General features: G+C 63.6%; 4 non-coding genes across 4 annotated transcripts; all 4 read right to left on the minus strand.

Annotated features, from left to right (window-relative positions):
* Positions 1-1684: 1684 nt before the first annotated feature.
* On the minus strand, positions 1685-1803 carry LOC131872954 (5S ribosomal RNA). The gene has a single exon (XR_009371007.1). It is a non-coding gene; the product is annotated as a 5S ribosomal RNA (ribosomal RNA).
* A 5915-nt stretch (positions 1804-7718) lies between these two features.
* Positions 7719-7837, minus strand: LOC131872955 (5S ribosomal RNA). Its single transcript, XR_009371008.1, has one exon. It is a non-coding gene; the product is annotated as a 5S ribosomal RNA (ribosomal RNA).
* Positions 7838-13755: 5918 nt separating this feature from the next.
* On the minus strand, positions 13756-13874 carry LOC131872956 (5S ribosomal RNA). Its single transcript, XR_009371009.1, has one exon. It is a non-coding gene; the product is annotated as a 5S ribosomal RNA (ribosomal RNA).
* Positions 13875-19770: 5896 nt separating this feature from the next.
* Positions 19771-19889, minus strand: LOC131872957 (5S ribosomal RNA). The gene has a single exon (XR_009371010.1). It is a non-coding gene; the product is annotated as a 5S ribosomal RNA (ribosomal RNA).
* Between the last annotated feature and the right edge of the window lie 1265 nt (positions 19890-21154).

A 21154-nucleotide genomic window follows, 5' to 3' on the forward strand; every position in this document is an offset into this window, starting at 1 on the left:
GTGCGGCGTGCACGAAGTCGGAGCCCGGTTTGCCCCGGGTGCGCACCTCGCGTGCACCTTGGCGCGGTGGGCACCATGGCGTGCACGAAGTCGGAGCCCGGTTTGCCCCGGGTGCGCACCCCGCGTGCACCTTCGCCGGGGTGGGCACCTCGGCTGGGTTGCGCGCCCTGGTGCGCACCAAGGAGCGCTCCGAAGTGTGCTCCAAGGTGCGGCGTGCACGAAGTCGGAGCCCGGTTTGCCCCGGGTGCGCACCTCGCGTGCACCTTCGCCGCGGTGGGCACCTTGGCTGGGTTGGGCACCATTGAGCGCTCCGAAGTGTGCTCCAAGGTGCGCACCATGGCCCTCCAAGGTGCGCAGCATGGCGTGCACGAAGTCGGAGCCCGGTTTGCCCCGGGTGCGCACCTCGCGTGCACCTTCGCCAGGGTGGGCACCTCGGTGCGCACACCTTCTCAATGTTTTCTTGCCTTTTCTGGAAATTGGTGAAGGCAGCGCATCAAAGGTGCGCACCTCGGTGTGCTCCGAGGTGCGAACCCGAGAGCGCTCCGAGGTGCCCACGAAGTCGAAAGTCGGGTTAATTGCATTGTTTTCCCCGGGTGCGCTCCGAGGTGCGCAACATCGGTGCGCACCAAGGAGGGCTCCGAAGTGTGCTCCAAGGTGCGCACGATTCGGAGCTCGGTTTGCCCGGGGTGCGCACACCTTGGCTGGGTTGCGCACCCTTTGTGCGCTCCAAGGTGCGCACGAAGTCGGAGCTCGGTTTGCCCCGGGTGCGCACCTTCGCCAGGGTGCGCACCTTGATGCGCACGCCTTGGCTGGGCTGCGCACCTTGGTGGGCGCCATGGTGCGCACCTTTCGTGCGCTCCAAGGTGCGCACGAAGTCGGAGCTCGGTTTGCCCCGGGTGCGCACCTTGGTGGGCGCCATGGTGCACTCCGAGGTGCCCAAGATTGGTGCGCACCAAGGAGCGCTCCGAAGTGCGCTCCAAGGTGCGCAGGTGCGCGCGAAGTCGAAAGTTGGGTTAATTGTCCGGTTTGCCTCGGGTGCGCACCTTGCGTGCACCTTCGCCAGGGTGGGCGCCTTGGTGCGCACACCTTGGCTGGGCTGCGCACCCGGGCGCGCACACCTTGGCACCCGCGTTTCCTTCATTTTAAATTTTTTTTTTTTACAATCTCTCAAGTGGGAAATTCTATAATCTCAACTTTTTTTGCCTTTTCAGGAAACTTTTGAATGGAGCGCATCATTGGTGCGCTCCGAAGTGTGCTCCAAGGTGCGCACCTCTGGTGTGCTCCAAAGCTCTCTCTAGCTGCGTGCACCTGCCCCGGCCGCGCACCCGGCCCCGCCCAGCTTCGCTCACCTGTCCCGGGCGTCTGGTGCGGAACCTTAGAGTAAGAAACATCACCGTGCACCTTGGCCAACGTGCGCGACTCGACCGAGCGCGCACTGGCCGAGGTGCACACCGATTTCACCTGGGTGCGCGCGCAGCACCTCGGGCGCACCGGGGTGCGCGCACAACGCCCGGGTTGCACCGTGGCCTGTGTGCTCGGGGCGCCTCGGGTGCGCGCTCGGTGTCGCCCCCGCGCGCGCGGTAGTGCGGGCAGCGCACCCCGGCCCGGCCCGGCCCCGACGAGAACGCAAACGGGCAAAAGGTTTATTCAAATAGCATTGCGACGCCCGGCGAAAAACTAAGAAAGGGTGCAACACCGGGACTTCCCGGGAGGTCACCCATCCCAGTACTACTCCGGCCCAAGCGCGCTTAACTGCGGAGTTCTGATGGGATCCGGTGCACTAACGCTGGTATGATCGCACCCGTTATGAGCTTGTCGCAGTGTGTACTTAGCAAACCGCGACCCACGTGCGAATCCACCCCGGCCACCCACCCCCGTCGAGGTGCACACCCTCCCTCGCGAAGTGCGCCCCGTTCGCCAAGTGTGAGCCCTGCCCGGGTGCGCGCACCTTGCTAGGGCGTCGGGTGTGCACCCGGCCCGGCCTACGTGCGTGCACCTGGACGGGGCGTCGTGTGCGTGCAGTGTCCCGTCTGCAACGCGGTGCCCACACACCACCTCGGGCGCAACGACCTGCGCTCACATGTGGGCCGAGTGCACCTTGGTGCATGTTCGGGGCGCCTCGGGTGCACGCTCGATCTTGCCCCGGTGCACCAAGGCGCTCGGTTTGCCCCGGGTGCGCACTTGGTGCAAGGTGGGCACCCAAAATAGGGATCAAGCACCAAAACACAAGTTTCGGGATGCAAAATGGGACCCAAGGACCACAAATGCGTTCCAAGACCCATGATGGGTCCACGAGAACAAAAATGTGTTCCGAGACTTAATAAACAAATATTGGGTTTTAGGAGAAGAAACATGCTCTGATGCCCAAAACGAGAATCGACCCCGAAAAGGCCACAGGCCAAAAGTGGGATGCGAGACAAAAAAAAATGGGACCCGAGGACCAAAATTGGGTTCCCAGGTCGAAGACAGGGCAACCGGACAAGAAACGACCTCTAAGGCTCGAAATGAGTCCCGACGACTAAAACTTGACAAGAAGCACCCATCAGGCACCCAACTCGACACCCATGGGATGCCGACCCACCCGGGCTTCCACCTAGCACACCTTGGCACCCACCCACCCTCGCACCCAACCTCGCACCCAACTTAGCACCTTTGAACCCACATTGGCACTCACCCTGACCCTGGCACCTTGGAACCCACATTGGCACTCACCTTGACCCTGGCACCCACCTTTGCACTCACCTTGGGACCCACCCTGGCTCCCACCTCGGCACCCACCCAGACACCCACCTTGGTTCCTTGGCACCCACCTTGGATCCTTGGCACCCACCCCGACACCCACCTTGGCACGCAACTTGGCTACTTGCCACCCACCTTGGCTCCTTGACGCCCACCCCGACAACCACCCCGTGACCTACCCTGGCTAGGGTTGGTGCACACCCACCCTGGTGCCCACCTTGGCACCCACCCCATGACCCACCTTGGCACGCACCTTAGTACCCACCCCGTTACCCACCCTAGGACCCACCCCGTGACCCACCTTGGCCAGGGTGGGTGCCTTGGTGCGCACAACTTGCCTGGGCTGCACACCAGGGCGGGCTCAAGATGGCACCCGCGTTCCGTTTTTTTCACTATCTTTCAAAACGGAAATTTTAAAATCTCGTTTTTTTTTTTTTTTTGCCTTTTCTGGAAATTAGTGAAGGCAGCGCATCAAAGGTGCGCAATGCTGGTGCGAACCCGGGAGCGCTCCGATGTGTGCTCCAAGGTGCGGCGTGCACGAAGTCCGAGCCCGGCTTGCCCCGGGTGCGCACCTCGCGTGCACCTTCGCCGGGGTGAGCACCTTGGCTGGGTTGCGCGCCCTGGTGCGCACCAAGGAGCGCTCTGAAGTGTGCTCCAAGGTGCGGCGTGCACGAAGTCGGAGCTCGGTTTGCCCCGGGTGTGCACCTCGGGTGCGCACCTCGCGTGCACCTTCGCTGCGGTGGGCACCTTGGCTGGGTTGCGCGCCTTGGTGGGCACCATGCAGTGCACGAAGTCGGAGCCCGGTTTGCCCCGGGCGCGCACCTCCGCCAGGGTGGGCACCTTGGTGCGCACAACTTGCCTGGGCTGCGCACCAGGAAGGGCTCAAGATGGCACCCGCGTTCCGTTTTTTTCACTATCTTTCAGAACGGAAATTTTAAAATATCGTTTTTTTTTGCCTTTTCTGGAAATTAGTGAAGGCAGCGCATCAAAGGTGCGCAACGCTGGTGCGAACCTGGGAGCGCTCCGATGTGTGCTCCAAGGTGCGGCGTGCACGAAGTCGGAGCCCGGTTTGCCCCGGGTGCGCCCTGGTGGGCACCATGGTGCGCACCAAGGAGCGCTCCGAAGTGTGCTCCAAGGTGCGGCCTGCACGAAGTCGGAGCCCGGTTTGCCCCGGGCGTGCACCGCGGGTGGGCACCTTGGTGCGCATGCCTTGCCTGGGCTGCGCACCAGGGCGGGCTCAAGATGGCACCCGCGTTCCGTTTTTTTCACTATCTTTCAAAACGGAAATTTTAAAATCTCATTTTTTTTTGCCTTTTCTGGAAATTAGTGAAGGCAGCGCATCAAAGGTGCGCACCTCGCTGCCCACCACGGTGCGCAACGCCGGTGGGCACCCGGGAGTGCTTCGAAGTGTGCTCCAAGGTGCTGCGTGCACGTTGTCGGAGCCCGGTTTGCCCCGGGTGCGCACCTCGCGTGCACCTTCGTCGGGGTGGGCACCTTGGCTGGGTTTGCCCCGGCTGCGCTCCGAAGCGGGGTTATTGGAGCGCCGCCTCTTTTTTTGTCGGAGCGTTTGGTGGGGTTTCTCGCATTGGCTCTTCCCAGGCCCGGTTGCCACCCTGGCGCGCACGAAGTCGGAAGTAGGGTTAATTGCCCGGGTGCGCACCTTTGCCAGGGTGGGCACCTTACCTGGGCTGTGCACCAGGGCGGGCTCAAGATGGCACCCGCGTTCCGTTTTTTTCACTATCTTTCAAAACGGAAATTTTAAAATCTCCTCTTTTTTTTGCCTTTTCTGGAAATTAGTGAAGGCAGCGCATCAAAGGTGCGCACCTCGCTGCCCACCTTGGTGTGCTCTGAGGTGCGCACCCGGGAGCGCTACGAAGTGTGCTCCAAGGTGCGGCGTGCACGTTGTCGGAGCCCGGTTTGCCCCGGGTGCGCACCTCGCCTGCACCTTGGCCGGGGTGGGCACCCTGGCTGGGTTTGCCCAGGGTGCGCTCCGAAGCGGGGTTACTGGAGCGCCCCCTCTTTTTTTGTCAGAGCGTTTGGTGGGGTTTCTCGCATTGGCTCTTCCCAGGCCCGGTTGTTGGGTGCGCTCCCACCCTGGCGCGCGCGAAGTTGGAAGTTGGGTTAATTGCCCGGGCGCGCACCTTCGCCAGGGTGGGCACCTTGGTGCGCACACCTTGGCTGGGCTGCGCACCAGGGCGGGCTCAAGATGGCACCAGCATTCCCTTTTTCTCACTATCTTTCAAAACGGAAATTTTAAAATCTCGTTTTTTTTTGCCTTTTATGGAAATTAGTGAAGGCATCGCATCAAAGGTGCGCACCTCGCTGCCCACCTTGGTGTGCTCCGAGGTGCCCACCACGGTGCGCTCCGAGGTGCCCACCACGGTGCGCAACGCCGGTGCGAACCCGGGAGCGCCCCGATGTGTGCTCCAAGGTGCGGCGTGCACGAAGCCGGACCCCGGTTTGCCCCGGGTGCGCACCTCGCGTGCACCTTGGTGCGCACACCTTGGCTGGGTTGCGCGGCCTGGTGGGCACCATGGTGCGCACCAAGGAGCGCTCCGAAGTGTGCTCCAAGGTGCGGCGTGCACGAAGTCCTAGCCCGGTTTGCCCCGGGTGCGCACCTTCGCCGCGGTGGGCACCATGGCGTGCACGAAGTCGGAGCCCGGTTTGCCCCGGGTGCGCACCTCGCGTGCACCTTCGCCGGGGTGGGCACCTCGGCTGGGTTGCGCGCCCTGGTGCGCACCAAGGAGCGCTCCGAAGTGTGCTCCAAGGTGCGGCGTGCACGAAGTCGGAGCCCGGTTTGCCCCGGGTGCGCACCTTCGCCGCGGTGGGCACCCTGGTGCGCACCATGGCGTGCACGAAGTCGGAGCCCGGTTTGCCCCGGGTGCGCACCTCGCGTGCACCTTCGGCGGGGTTGCGCGCCCTGGTGCGCACCAAGGAGCGCTCCGAAGTGTGCTCCAAGGTGCGGCGTGCACGAAGTCGGAGCCCGGTTTGCCCCGGGTGCGCACCTCGCGTGCACCTTCGGCGGGGTTGCGCGCCCTGGTGGGCACCATGGTGCGCACCAAGGAGCGCTCCGAAGTGTGCTCCAAGGTGCGGCGTGCACGAAGTCGGAGCCCGGTTTGCCCCGGGTGCGCACCTCGCGTGCACCTTCGCCGCGGTGGGCACCATGGCGTGCACGAAGTCGGAGCCCGGTTTGCCCCGGGTGCGCACCTCGCGTGCACCTTCGCCGGGGTGGGCACCTCGGCTGGGTTGCGCGCCCTGGTGCGCACCAAGGAGCGCTCCGAAGTGTGCTCCAAGGTGCGGCGTGCACGAAGTCGGAGCCCGGTTTGCCCCGGGTGCGCACCTCGCGTGCACCTTCGCCGCGGTGGGCACCATGGCGTGCACGAAGTCGGAGCCCGGTTTGCCCCGGGTGCGCACCCCGCGTGCACCTTCGCCGGGGTGGGCACCTCGGCTGGGTTGCGCGCCCTGGTGCGCACCAAGGAGCGCTCCGAAGTGTGCTCCAAGGTGCGGCGTGCACGAAGTCGGAGCCCGGTTTGCCCCGGGTGCGCACCTCGCGTGCACCTTCGCCGCGGTGGGCACCTTGGCTGGGTTGGGCACCATTGAGCGCTCCGAAGTGTGCTCCAAGGTGCGCACCATGGCCCTCCAAGGTGCGCAGCATGGCGTGCACGAAGTCGGAGCCCGGTTTGCCCCGGGTGCGCACCTCGCGTGCACCTTCGCCAGGGTGGGCACCTCGGTGCGCACACCTTCTCAATGTTTTCTTGCCTTTTCTGGAAATTGGTGAAGGCAGCGCATCAAAGGTGCGCACCTCGGTGTGCTCCGAGGTGCGAACCCGAGAGCGCTCCGAGGTGCCCACGAAGTCGAAAGTCGGGTTAATTGCATTGTTTTCCCCGGGTGCGCTCCGAGGTGCGCAACATCGGTGCGCACCAAGGAGGGCTCCGAAGTGTGCTCCAAGGTGCGCACGATTCGGAGCTCGGTTTGCCCGGGGTGCGCACACCTTGGCTGGGTTGCGCACCCTTTGTGCGCTCCAAGGTGCGCACGAAGTCGGAGCTCGGTTTGCCCCGGGTGCGCACCTTCGCCAGGGTGCGCACCTTGATGCGCACGCCTTGGCTGGGCTGCGCACCTTGGTGGGCGCCATGGTGCGCACCTTTCGTGCGCTCCAAGGTGCGCACGAAGTCGGAGCTCGGTTTGCCCCGGGTGCGCACCTTGGTGGGCGCCATGGTGCACTCCGAGGTGCCCAAGATTGGTGCGCACCAAGGAGCGCTCCGAAGTGCGCTCCAAGGTGCGCAGGTGCGCGCGAAGTCGAAAGTTGGGTTAATTGTCCGGTTTGCCTCGGGTGCGCACCTTGCGTGCACCTTCGCCAGGGTGGGCGCCTTGGTGCGCACACCTTGGCTGGGCTGCGCACCCGGGCGCGCACACCTTGGCACCCGCGTTTCCTTCATTTTAAATTTTTTTTTTTTACAATCTCTCAAGTGGGAAATTCTATAATCTCAACTTTTTTTGCCTTTTCAGGAAACTTTTGAATGGAGCGCATCATTGGTGCGCTCCGAAGTGTGCTCCAAGGTGCGCACCTCTGGTGTGCTCCAAAGCTCTCTCCAGCTGCGTGCACCTGCCCCGGCCGCGCACCCGGCCCCGCCCAGCTTCGCTCACCTGTCCCGGGCGTCTGGTGCGGAACCTTAGAGTAAGAAACATCACCGTGCACCTTGGCCAACGTGCGCGACTCGACCGAGCGCGCACTGGCCGAGGTGCACACCGATTTCACCTGGGTGCGCGCGCAGCACCTCGGGCGCACCGGGGTGCGCGCACAACGCCCGGGTTGCACCGTGGCCTGTGTGCTCGGGGCGCCTCGGGTGCGCGCTCGGTGTCGCCCCCGCGCGCGCGGTAGTGCGGGCAGCGCACCCCGGCCCGGCCCGGCCCCGACGAGAACGCAAACGGGCAAAAGGTTTATTCAAATAGCATTGCGACGCCCGGCGAAAAACTAAGAAAGGGTGCAACACCGGGACTTCCCGGGAGGTCACCCATCCCAGTACTACTCCGGCCCAAGCGCGCTTAACTGCGGAGTTCTGATGGGATCCGGTGCACTAACGCTGGTATGATCGCACCCGTTATGAGCTTGTCGCAGTGTGTACTTAGCAAACCGCGACCCACGTGCGAATCCACCCCGGCCACCCACCCCCGTCGAGGTGCACACCCTCCCTCGCGAAGTGCGCCCCGTTCGCCAAGTGTGAGCCCTGCCCGGGTGCGCGCACCTTGCTAGGGCGTCGGGTGTGCACCCGGCCCGGCCTACGTGCGTGCACCTGGACGGGGCGTCGTGTGCGTGCAGTGTCCCGTCTGCAACGCGGTGCCCACACACCACCTCGGGCGCAACGACCTGCGCTCACATGTGGGCCGAGTGCACCTTGGTGCATGTTCGGGGCGCCTCGGGTGCACGCTCGATCTTGCCCCGGTGCACCAAGGCGCTCGGTTTGCCCCGGGTGCGCACTTGGTGCAAGGTGGGCACCCAAAATAGGGATCAAGCACCAAAACACAAGTTTCGGGATGCAAAATGGGACCCAAGGACCACAAATGCGTTCCAAGACCCATGATGGGGTCCACGAGAACAAAAATGTGTTCCGAGACTTAATAAACAAATATTGGGTTTTAGGAGAAGAAACATGCTCTGATGCCCAAAACGAGAATCGACCCCGAAAAGGCCACAGGCCAAAAGTGGGATGCGAGACAAAAAAAAATGGGACCCGAGGACCAAAATTGGGTTCCCAGGTCGAAGACAGGGCAACCGGACAAGAAACGACCTCTAAGGCTCGAAATGAGTCCCGACGACTAAAACTTGACAAGAAGCACCCATCAGGCACCCAACTCGACACCCATGGGATGCCGACCCACCCGGGCTTCCACCTAGCACACCTTGGCACCCACCCACCCTCGCACCCAACCTCGCACCCAACTTAGCACCTTTGAACCCACATTGGCACTCACCCTGACCCTGGCACCTTGGAACCCACATTGGCACTCACCTTGACCCTGGCACCCACCTTTGCACTCACCTTGGGACCCACCCTGGCTCCCACCTCGGCACCCACCCAGACACCCACCTTGGTTCCTTGGCACCCACCTTGGATCCTTGGCACCCACCCCGACACCCACCTTGGCACGCAACTTGGCTACTTGCCACCCACCTTGGCTCCTTGACGCCCACCCCGACAACCACCCCGTGACCTACCCTGGCTAGGGTTGGTGCACACCCACCCTGGTGCCCACCTTGGCACCCACCCCATGACCCACCTTGGCACGCACCTTAGTACCCACCCCGTTACCCACCCTAGGACCCACCCCGTGACCCACCTTGGCCAGGGTGGGTGCCTTGGTGCGCACAACTTGCCTGGGCTGCACACCAGGGCGGGCTCAAGATGGCACCCGCGTTCCGTTTTTTTCACTATCTTTCAAAACGGAAATTTTAAAATCTCGTTTTTTTTTTTTTTTTGCCTTTTCTGGAAATTAGTGAAGGCAGCGCATCAAAGGTGCGCAATGCTGGTGCGAACCCGGGAGCGCTCCGATGTGTGCTCCAAGGTGCGGCGTGCACGAAGTCCGAGCCCGGCTTGCCCCGGGTGCGCACCTCGCGTGCACCTTCGCCGGGGTGAGCACCTTGGCTGGGTTGCGCGCCCTGGTGCGCACCAAGGAGCGCTCTGAAGTGTGCTCCAAGGTGCGGCGTGCACGAAGTCGGAGCTCGGTTTGCCCCGGGTGTGCACCTCGGGTGCGCACCTCGCGTGCACCTTCGCTGCGGTGGGCACCTTGGCTGGGTTGCGCGCCTTGGTGGGCACCATGCAGTGCACGAAGTCGGAGCCCGGTTTGCCCCGGGCGCGCACCTCCGCCAGGGTGGGCACCTTGGTGCGCACAACTTGCCTGGGCTGCGCACCAGGAAGGGCTCAAGATGGCACCCGCGTTCCGTTTTTTTCACTATCTTTCAGAACGGAAATTTTAAAATATCGTTTTTTTTTGCCTTTTCTGGAAATTAGTGAAGGCAGCGCATCAAAGGTGCGCAACGCTGGTGCGAACCTGGGAGCGCTCCGATGTGTGCTCCAAGGTGCGGCGTGCACGAAGTCGGAGCCCGGTTTGCCCCGGGTGCGCCCTGGTGGGCACCATGGTGCGCACCAAGGAGCGCTCCGAAGTGTGCTCCAAGGTGCGGCCTGCACGAAGTCGGAGCCCGGTTTGCCCCGGGCGTGCACCGCGGGTGGGCACCTTGGTGCGCATGCCTTGCCTGGGCTGCGCACCAGGGCGGGCTCAAGATGGCACCCGCGTTCCGTTTTTTTCACTATCTTTCAAAACGGAAATTTTAAAATCTCATTTTTTTTTGCCTTTTCTGGAAATTAGTGAAGGCAGCGCATCAAAGGTGCGCACCTCGCTGCCCACCACGGTGCGCAACGCCGGTGGGCACCCGGGAGTGCTTCGAAGTGTGCTCCAAGGTGCTGCGTGCACGTTGTCGGAGCCCGGTTTGCCCCGGGTGCGCACCTCGCGTGCACCTTCGTCGGGGTGGGCACCTTGGCTGGGTTTGCCCCGGCTGCGCTCCGAAGCGGGGTTATTGGAGCGCCGCCTCTTTTTTTGTCGGAGCGTTTGGTGGGGTTTCTCGCATTGGCTCTTCCCAGGCCCGGTTGCCACCCTGGCGCGCACGAAGTCGGAAGTAGGGTTAATTGCCCGGGTGCGCACCTTTGCCAGGGTGGGCACCTTACCTGGGCTGTGCACCAGGGCGGGCTCAAGATGGCACCCGCGTTCCGTTTTTTTCACTATCTTTCAAAACGGAAATTTTAAAATCTCCTCTTTTTTTTGCCTTTTCTGGAAATTAGTGAAGGCAGCGCATCAAAGGTGCGCACCTCGCTGCCCACCTTGGTGTGCTCTGAGGTGCGCACCCGGGAGCGCTACGAAGTGTGCTCCAAGGTGCGGCGTGCACGTTGTCGGAGCCCGGTTTGCCCCGGGTGCGCACCTCGCCTGCACCTTGGCCGGGGTGGGCACCCTGGCTGGGTTTGCCCAGGGTGCGCTCCGAAGCGGGGTTACTGGAGCGCCCCCTCTTTTTTTGTCAGAGCGTTTGGTGGGGTTTCTCGCATTGGCTCTTCCCAGGCCCGGTTGTTGGGTGCGCTCCCACCCTGGCGCGCGCGCGAAGTTGGAAGTTGGGTTAATTGCCCGGGCGCGCACCTTCGCCAGGGTGGGCACCTTGGTGCGCACACCTTGGCTGGGCTGCGCACCAGGGCGGGCTCAAGATGGCACCAGCATTCCCTTTTTCTCACTATCTTTCAAAACGGAAATTTTAAAATCTCGTTTTTTTTTGCCTTTTATGGAAATTAGTGAAGGCATCGCATCAAAGGTGCGCACCTCGCTGCCCACCTTGGTGTGCTCCGAGGTGCCCACCACGGTGCGCTCCGAGGTGCCCACCACGGTGCGCAACGCCGGTGCGAACCCGGGAGCGCCCCGATGTGTGCTCCAAGGTGCGGCGTGCACGAAGCCGGACCCCGGTTTGCCCCGGGTGCGCACCTCGCGTGCACCTTGGTGCGCACACCTTGGCTGGGTTGCGCGGCCTGGTGGGCACCATGGTGCGCACCAAGGAGCGCTCCGAAGTGTGCTCCAAGGTGCGGCGTGCACGAAGTCCTAGCCCGGTTTGCCCCGGGTGCGCACCTTCGCCGCGGTGGGCACCATGGCGTGCACGAAGTCGGAGCCCGGTTTGCCCCGGGTGCGCACCTCGCGTGCACCTTCGCCGGGGTGGGCACCTCGGCTGGGTTGCGCGCCCTGGTGCGCACCAAGGAGCGCTCCGAAGTGTGCTCCAAGGTGCGGCGTGCACGAAGTCGGAGCCCGGTTTGCCCCGGGTGCGCACCTTCGCCGCGGTGGGCACCCTGGTGCGCACCATGGCGTGCACGAAGTCGGAGCCCGGTTTGCCCCGGTGTGCGCACCTCGCGTGCACCTTCGGCGGGGTTGCGCGCCCTGGTGCGCACCAAGGAGCGCTCCGAAGTGTGCTCCAAGGTGCGGCGTGCACGAAGTCGGAGCCCGGTTTGCCCCGGGTGCGCACCTCGCGTGCACCTTCGGCGGGGTTGCGCGCCCTGGTGGGCACCATGGTGCGCACCAAGGAGCGCTCCGAAGTGTGCTCCAAGGTGCGGCGTGCACGAAGTCGGAGCCCGGTTTGCCCCGGGTGCGCACCTCGCGTGCACCTTCGCCGCGGTGGGCACCATGGCGTGCACGAAGTCGGAGCCCGGTTTGCCCCGGGTGCGCACCTCGCGTGCACCTTCGCCGGGGTGGGCACCTCGGCTGGGTTGCGCGCCCTGGTGCGCACCAAGGAGCGCTCCGAAGTGTGCTCCAAGGTGCGGCGTGCACGAAGTCGGAGCCCGGTTTGCCCCGGGTGCGCACCTCGCGTGCACCTTGGCGCGGTGGGCACCATGGCGTGCACGAAGTCGGAGCCCGGTTTGCCCCGGGTGCGCACCCCGCGTGCACCTTCGCCGGGGTGGGCACCTCGGCTGGGTTGCGCGCCCTGGTGCGCACCAAGGAGCGCTCCGAAGTGTGCTCCAAGGTGCGGCGTGCACGAAGTCGGAGCCCGGTTTGCCCCGGGTGCGCACCTCGCGTGCACCTTCGCCGCGGTGGGCACCTTGGCTGGGTTGGGCACCATTGAGCGCTCCGAAGTGTGCTCCAAGGTGCGCACCATGGCCCTCCAAGGTGCGCAGCATGGCGTGCACGAAGTCGGAGCCCGGTTTGCCCCGGGTGCGCACCTCGCGTGCACCTTCGCCAGGGTGGGCACCTCGGTGCGCACACCTTCTCAATGTTTTCTTGCCTTTTCTGGAAATTGGTGAAGGCAGCGCATCAAAGGTGCGCACCTCGGTGTGCTCCGAGGTGCGAACCCGAGAGCGCTCCGAGGTGCCCACGAAGTCGAAAGTCGGGTTAATTGCATTGTTTTCCCCGGGTGCGCTCCGAGGTGCGCAACATCGGTGCGCACCAAGGAGGGCTCCGAAGTGTGCTCCAAGGTGCGCACGATTCGGAGCTCGGTTTGCCCGGGGTGCGCACACCTTGGCTGGGTTGCGCACCCTTTGTGCGCTCCAAGGTGCGCACGAAGTCGGAGCTCGGTTTGCCCCGGGTGCGCACCTTCGCCAGGGTGCGCACCTTGATGCGCACGCCTTGGCTGGGCTGCGCACCTTGGTGGGCGCCATGGTGCGCACCTTTCGTGCGCTCCAAGGTGCGCACGAAGTCGGAGCTCGGTTTGCCCCGGGTGCGCACCTTGGTGGGCGCCATGGTGCACTCCGAGGTGCCCAAGATTGGTGCGCACCAAGGAGCGCTCCGAAGTGCGCTCCAAGGTGCGCAGGTGCGCGCGAAGTCGAAAGTTGGGTTAATTGTCCGGTTTGCCTCGGGTGCGCACCTTGCGTGCACCTTCGCCAGGGTGGGCGCCTTGGTGCGCACACCTTGGCTGGGCTGCGCACCCGGGCGCGCACACCTTGGCACCCGCGTTTCCTTCATTTTAAATTTTTTTTTTTTACAATCTCTCAAGTGGGAAATTCTATAATCTCAACTTTTTTTGCCTTTTCAGGAAACTTTTGAATGGAGCGCATCATTGGTGCGCTCCGAAGTGTGCTCCAAGGTGCGCACCTCTGGTGTGCTCCAAAGCTCTCTCCAGCTGCGTGCACCTGCCCCGGTCGCGCACCCGGCCCCGCCCAGCTTCGCTCACCTGTCCCGGGCGTCTGGTGCGGAACCTTAGAGTAAGAAACATCACCGTGCACCTTGGCCAACGTGCGCGACTCGACCGAGCGCGCACTGGCCGAGGTGCACACCGATTTCACCTGGGTGCGCGCGCAGCACCTCGGGCGCACCGGGGTGCGCGCACAACGCCCGGGTTGCACCGTGGCCTGTGTGCTCGGGGCGCCTCGGGTGCGCGCTCGGTGTCGCCCCCGCGCGCGCGGTAGTGCGGGCAGCGCACCCCGGCCCGGCCCGGCCCCGACGAGAACGCAAACGGGCAAAAGGTTTATTCAAATAGCATTGCGACGCCCGGCGAAAAACTAAAAAAGGGTGCAACACCGGGACTTCCCGGGAGGTCACCCATCCCAGTACTACTCCGGCCCAAGCGCGCTTAACTGCGGAGTTCTGATGGGATCCGGTGCACTAACGCTGGTATGATCGCACCCGTTATGAGCTTGTCGCAGTGTGTACTTAGCAAACCGCGACCCACGTGCGAATCCACCCCGGCCACCCACCCCCGTCGAGGTGCACACCCTCCCTCGCGAAGTGCGCCCCGTTCGCCAAGTGTGAGCCCTGCCCGGGTGCGCGCACCTTGCTAGGGCGTCGGGTGTGCACCCGGCCCGGCCTACGTGCGTGCACCTGGACGGGGCGTCGTGTGCGTGCAGTGTCCCGTCTGCAACGCGGTGCCCACACACCACCTCGGGCGCAACGACCTGCGCTCACATGTGGGCCGAGTGCACCTTGGTGCATGTTCGGGGCGCCTCGGGTGCACGCTCGATCTTGCCCCGGTGCACCAAGGCGCTCGGTTTGCCCCGGGTGCGCACTTGGTGCAAGGTGGGCACCCAAAATAGGGATCAAGCACCAAAACACAAGTTTCGGGATGCAAAATGGGACCCAAGGACCACAAATGCGTTCCAAGACCCATGATGGGTCCACGAGAACAAAAATGTGTTCCGAGACTTAATAAACAAATATTGGGTTTTAGGAGAAGAAACATGCTCTGATGCCCAAAACGAGAATCGACCCCGAAAAGGCCACAGGCCAAAAGTGGGATGCGAGACAAAAAAAAATGGGACCCGAGGACCAAAATTGGGTTCCCAGGTCGAAGACAGGGCAACCGGACAAGAAACGACCTCTAAGGCTCGAAATGAGTCCCGACGACTAAAACTTGACAAGAAGCACCCATCAGGCACCCAACTCGACACCCATGGGATGCCGACCCACCCGGGCTTCCACCTAGCACACCTTGGCACCCACCCACCCTCGCACCCAACCTCGCACCCAACTTAGCACCTTTGAACCCACATTGGCACTCACCCTGACCCTGGCACCTTGGAACCCACATTGGCACTCACCTTGACCCTGGCACCCACCTTTGCACTCACCTTGGGACCCACCCTGGCTCCCACCTCGGCACCCACCCAGACACCCACCTTGGTTCCTTGGCACCCACCTTGGATCCTTGGCACCCACCCCGACACCCACCTTGGCACGCAACTTGGCTACTTGCCACCCACCTTGGCTCCTTGACGCCCACCCCGACAACCACCCCGTGACCTACCCTGGCTAGGGTTGGTGCACACCCACCCTGGTGCCCACCTTGGCACCCACCCCATGACCCACCTTGGCACGCACCTTAGTACCCACCCCGTTACCCACCCTAGGACCCACCCCGTGACCCACCTTGGCCAGGGTGGGTGCCTTGGTGCGCACAACTTGCCTGGGCTGCACACCAGGGCGGGCTCAAGATGGCACCCGCGTTCCGTTTTTTTCACTATCTTTCAAAACGGAAATTTTAAAATCTCGTTTTTTTTTTTTTTTTGCCTTTTCTGGAAATTAGTGAAGGCAGCGCATCAAAGGTGCGCAATGCTGGTGCGAACCCGGGAGCGCTCCGATGTGTGCTCCAAGGTGCGGCGTGCACGAAGTCCGAGCCCGGCTTGCCCCGGGTGCGCACCTCGCGTGCACCTTCGCCGGGGTGAGCACCTTGGCTGGGTTGCGCGCCCTGGTGCGCACCAAGGAGCGCTCTGAAGTGTGCTCCAAGGTGCGGCGTGCACGAAGTCGGAGCTCGGTTTGCCCCGGGTGTGCACCTCGGGTGCGCACCTCGCGTGCACCTTCGCTGCGGTGGGCACCTTGGCTGGGTTGCGCGCCTTGGTGGGCACCATGCAGTGCACGAAGTCGGAGCCCGGTTTGCCCCGGGCGCGCACCTCCGCCAGGGTGGGCACCTTGGTGCGCACAACTTGCCTGGGCTGCGCACCAGGAAGGGCTCAAGATGGCACCCGCGTTCCGTTTTTTTCACTATCTTTCAGAACGGAAATTTTAAAATATCGTTTTTTTTTGCCTTTTCTGGAAATTAGTGAAGGCAGCGCATCAAAGGTGCGCAACGCTGGTGCGAACCTGGGAGCGCTCCGATGTGTGCTCCAAGGTGCGGCGTGCACGAAGTCGGAGCCCGGTTTGCCCCGGGTGCGCCCTGGTGGGCACCATGGTGCGCACCAAGGAGCGCTCCGAAGTGTGCTCCAAGGTGCGGCCTGCACGAAGTCGGAGCCCGGTTTGCCCCGGGCGTGCACCGCGGGTGGGCACCTTGGTGCGCATGCCTTGCCTGGGCTGCGCACCAGGGCGGGCTCAAGATGGCACCCGCGTTCCGTTTTTTTCACTATCTTTCAAAACGGAAATTTTAAAATCTCATTTTTTTTTGCCTTTTCTGGAAATTAGTGAAGGCAGCGCATCAAAGGTGCGCACCTCGCTGCCCACCACGGTGCGCAACGCCGGTGGGCACCCGGGAGTGCTTCGAAGTGTGCTCCAAGGTGCTGCGTGCACGTTGTCGGAGCCCGGTTTGCCCCGGGTGCGCACCTCGCGTGCACCTTCGTCGGGGTGGGCACCTTGGCTGGGTTTGCCCCGGCTGCGCTCCGAAGCGGGGTTATTGGAGCGCCGCCTCTTTTTTTGTCGGAGCGTTTGGTGGGGTTTCTCGCATTGGCTCTTCCCAGGCCCGGTTGCCACCCTGGCGCGCACGAAGTCGGAAGTAGGGTTAATTGCCCGGGTGCGCACCTTTGCCAGGGTGGGCACCTTACCTGGGCTGTGCACCAGGGCGGGCTCAAGATGGCACCCGCGTTCCGTTTTTTTCACTATCTTTCAAAACGGAAATTTTAAAATCTCCTCTTTTTTTTGCCTTTTCTGGAAATTAGTGAAGGCAGCGCATCAAAGGTGCGCACCTCGCTGCCCACCTTGGTGTGCTCTGAGGTGCGCACCCGGGAGCGCTACGAAGTGTGCTCCAAGGTGCGGCGTGCACGTTGTCGGAGCCCGGTTTGCCCCGGGTGCGCACCTCGCCTGCACCTTGGCCGGGGTGGGCACCCTGGCTGGGTTTGCCCAGGGTGCGCTCCGAAGCGGGGTTACTGGAGCGCCCCCTCTTTTTTTGTCAGAGCGTTTGGTGGGGTTTCTCGCATTGGCTCTTCCCAGGCCCGGTTGTTGGGTGCGCTCCCACCCTGGCGCGCGCGAAGTTGGAAGTTGGGTTAATTGCCCGGGCGCGCACCTTCGCCAGGGTGGGCACCTTGGTGCGCACACCTTGGCTGGGCTGCGCACCAGGGCGGGCTCAAGATGGCACCAGCATTCCCTTTTTCTCACTATCTTTCAAAACGGAAATTTTAAAATCTCGTTTTTTTTTGCCTTTTATGGAAATTAGTGAAGGCATCGCATCAAAGGTGCGCACCTCGCTGCCCACCTTGGTGTGCTCCGAGGTGCCCACCACGGTGCGCTCCGAGGTGCCCACCACGGTGCGCAACGCCGGTGCGAACCCGGGAGCGCCCCGATGTGTGCTCCAAGGTGCGGCGTGCACGAAGCCGGACCCCGGTTTGCCCCGGGTGCGCACCTCGCGTGCACCTTGGTGCGCACACCTTGGCTGGGTTGCGCGGCCTGGTGGGCACCATGGTGCGCACCAAGGAGCGCTCCAAAGTGTGCTCCAAGGTGCGGCGTGCACGAAGTCCTAGCCCGGTTTGCCCCGGGTGCGCACCTTCGCCGCGGTGGGCACCATGGCGTGCACGAAGTCGGAGCCCGGTTTGCCCCGGGTGCGCACCTCGCGTGCACCTTCGCCGGGGTGGGCACCTCGGCTGGGTTGCGCGCCCTGGTGCGCACCAAGGAGCGCTCCGAAGTGTGCTCCAAGGTGCGGCGTGCACGAAGTCGGAGCCCGGTTTGCCCCGGGTGCGCACCTTCGCCGCGGTGGGCACCCTGGTGCGCACCATGGCGTGCACGAAGTCGGAGCCCGGTTTGCCCCGGGTGCGCACCTCGCGTGCACCTTCGGCGGGGTTGCGCGCCCTGGTGCGCACCAAGGAGCGCTCCGAAGTGTGCTCCAAGGTGCGGCGTGCACGAAGTCGGAGCCCGGTTTGCCCCGGGTGCGCACCTCGCGTGCACCTTCGGCGGGGTTGCGCGCCCTGGTGGGCACCATGGTGCGCACCAAGGAGCGCTCCGAAGTGTGCTCCAAGGTGCGGCGTGCACGAAGTCGGAGCCCGGTTTGCCCCGGGTGCGCACCTCGCGTGCACCTTCGCCGCGGTGGGCACCATGGCGTGCACGAAGTCGGAGCCCGGTTTGCCCCGGGTGCGCACCTCGCGTGCACCTTCGCCGGGGTGGGCACCTCGGCTGGGTTGCGCGCCCTGGTGCGCACCAAGGAGCGCTCCGAAGTGTGCTCCAAGGTGCGGCGTGCACGAAGTCGGAGCCCGGTTTGCCCCGGGTGCGCACCTCGCGTGCACCTTGGCGCGGTGGGCACCATGGCGTGCACGAAGTCGGAGCCCGGTTTGCCCCGGGTGCGCACCCCGCGTGCACCTTCGCCGGGGTGGGCACCTCGGCTGGGTTGCGCGCCCTGGTGCGCACCAAGGAGCGCTCCGAAGTGTGCTCCAAGGTGCGGCGTGCACGAAGTCGGAGCCCGGTTTGCCCCGGGTGCGCACCTCGCGTGCACCTTCGCCGCGGTGGGCACCTTGGCTGGGTTGGGCACCATTGAGCGCTCCGAAGTGTGCTCCAAGGTGCGCACCATGGCCCTCCAAGGTGCGCAGCATGGCGTGCACGAAGTCGGAGCCCGGTTTGCCCCGGGTGCGCACCTCGCGTGCACCTTCGCCAGGGTGGGCACCTCGGTGCGCACACCTTCTCAATGTTTTCTTGCCTTTTCTGGAAATTGGTGAAGGCAGCGCATCAAAGGTGCGCACCTCGGTGTGCTCCGAGGTGCGAACCCGAGAGCGCTCCGAGGTGCCCACGAAGTCGAAAGTCGGGTTAATTGCATTGTTTTCCCCGGGTGCGCTCCGAGGTGCGCAACATCGGTGCGCACCAAGGAGGGCTCCGAAGTGTGCTCCAAGGTGCGCACGATTCGGAGCTCGGTTTGCCCGGGGTGCGCACACCTTGGCTGGGTTGCGCACCCTTTGTGCGCTCCAAGGTGCGCACGAAGTCGGAGCTCGGTTTGCCCCGGGTGCGCACCTTGATGCGCACGCCTTGGCTGGGCTGCGCACCTTGGTGGGCGCCATGGTGCGCACCTTTCGTGCGCTCCAAGGTGCGCACGAAGTCGGAGCTCGGTTTGCCCCGGGTGCGCACCTTGGTGGGCGCCATGGTGCACTCCGAGGTGCCCAAGATTGGTGCGCACCAAGGAGCGCTCCGAAGTGCGCTCCAAGGTGCGCAGGTGCGCGCGAAGTCGAAAGTTGGGTTAATTGTCCGGTTTGCCTCGGGTGCGCACCTTGCGTGCACCTTCGCCAGGGTGGGCGCCTTGGTGCGCACACCTTGGCTGGGCTGCGCACCCGGGCGCGCACACCTTGGCACCCGCGTTTCCTTCATTTTAAATTTTTTTTTTTTACAATCTCTCAAGTGGGAAATTCTATAATCTCAACTTTTTTTGCCTTTTCAGGAAACTTTTGAATGGAGCGCATCATTGGTGCGCTCCGAAGTGTGCTCCAAGGTGCGCACCTCTGGTGTGCTCCAAAGCTCTCTCCAGCTGCGTGCACCTGCCCCGGCCGCGCACCCGGCCCCGCCCAGCTTCGCTCACCTGTCCCGGGCGTCTGGTGCGGAACCTTAGAGTAAGAAACATCACCGTGCACCTTGGCCAACGTGCGCGACTCGACCGAGCGCGCACTGGCCGAGGTGCACACCGATTTCACCTGGGTGCGCGCGCAGCACCTCGGGCGCACCGGGGTGCGCGCACAACGCCCGGGTTGCACCGTGGCCTGTGTGCTCGGGGCGCCTCGGGTGCGCGCTCGGTGTCGCCCCCGCGCGCGCGGTAGTGCGGGCAGCGCACCCCGGCCCGGCCCGGCCCCGACGAGAACGCAAACGGGCAAAAGGTTTATTCAAATAGCATTGCGACGCCCGGCGAAAAACTAAAAAAGGGTGCAACACCGGGACTTCCCGGGAGGTCACCCATCCCAGTACTACTCCGGCCCAAGCGCGCTTAACTGCGGAGTTCTGATGGGATCCGGTGCACTAACGCTGGTATGATCGCACCCGTTATGAGCTTGTCGCAGTGTGTACTTAGCAAACCGCGACCCACGTGCGAATCCACCCCGGCCACCCACCCCCGTCGAGGTGCACACCCTCCCTCGCGAAGTGCGCCCCGTTCGCCAAGTGTGAGCCCTGCCCGGGTGCGCGCACCTTGCTAGGGCGTCGGGTGTGCACCCGGCCCGGCCTACGTGCGTGCACCTGGACGGGGCGTCGTGTGCGTGCAGTGTCCCGTCTGCAACGCGGTGCCCACACACCACCTCGGGCGCAACGACCTGCGCTCACATGTGGGCCGAGTGCACCTTGGTGCATGTTCGGGGCGCCTCGGGTGCACGCTCGATCTTGCCCCGGTGCACCAAGGCGCTCGGTTTGCCCTCGGGTGCGCACTTGGTGCAAGGTGGGCACCCAAAATAGGGATCAAGCACCAAAACACAAGTTTCGGGATGCAAAATGGGACCCAAGGACCACAAATGCGTTCCAAGACCCATGATGGGTCCACGAGAACAAAAATGTGTTCCGAGACTTAATAAACAAATATTGGGTTTTAGGAGAAGAAACATGCTCTGATGCCCAAAACGAGAATCGACCCCGAAAAGGCCACAGGCCAAAAGTGGGATGCGAGACAAAAAAAAATGGGACCCGAGGACCAAAATTGGGTTCCCAGGTCGAAGACAGGGCAACCGGACAAGAAACGACCTCTAAGGCTCGAAATGAGTCCCGACGACTAAAACTTGACAAGAAGCACCCATCAGGCACCCAACTCGACACCCATGGGATGCCGACCCACCCGGGCTTCCACCTAGCACACCTTGGCACCCACCCACCCTCGCACCCAACCTCGCACCCAACTTAGCACCTTTGAACCCACATTGGCACTCACCCTGACCCTGGCACCTTGGAACCCACATTGGCACTCACCTTGACCCTGGCACCCACCTTTGCACTCACCTTGGGACCCACCCTGGCTCCCACCTCGGCACCCACCCAGACACCCACCTTGGTTCCTTGGCACCCACCTTGGATCCTTGGCACCCACCCCGACACCCACCTTGGCACGCAACTTGGCTACTTGCCACCCACCTTGGCTCCTTGACGCCCACCCCGACAACCACCCCGTGACCTACCCTGGCTAGGGTTGGTGCACACCCACCCTGGTGCCCACCTTGGCACCCACCCCATGACCCACCTTGGCACGCACCTTAGTACCCACCCCGTTACCCACCCTAGGACCCACCCCGTGACCCACCTTGGCCAGGGTGGGTGCCTTGGTGCG

Source organism: Cryptomeria japonica, unplaced genomic scaffold (genome assembly GCF_030272615.1).
Source record: "Cryptomeria japonica unplaced genomic scaffold, Sugi_1.0 HiC_scaffold_904, whole genome shotgun sequence".
Lineage (NCBI taxonomy): Eukaryota > Viridiplantae > Streptophyta > Pinopsida > Cupressales > Cupressaceae > Cryptomeria > Cryptomeria japonica.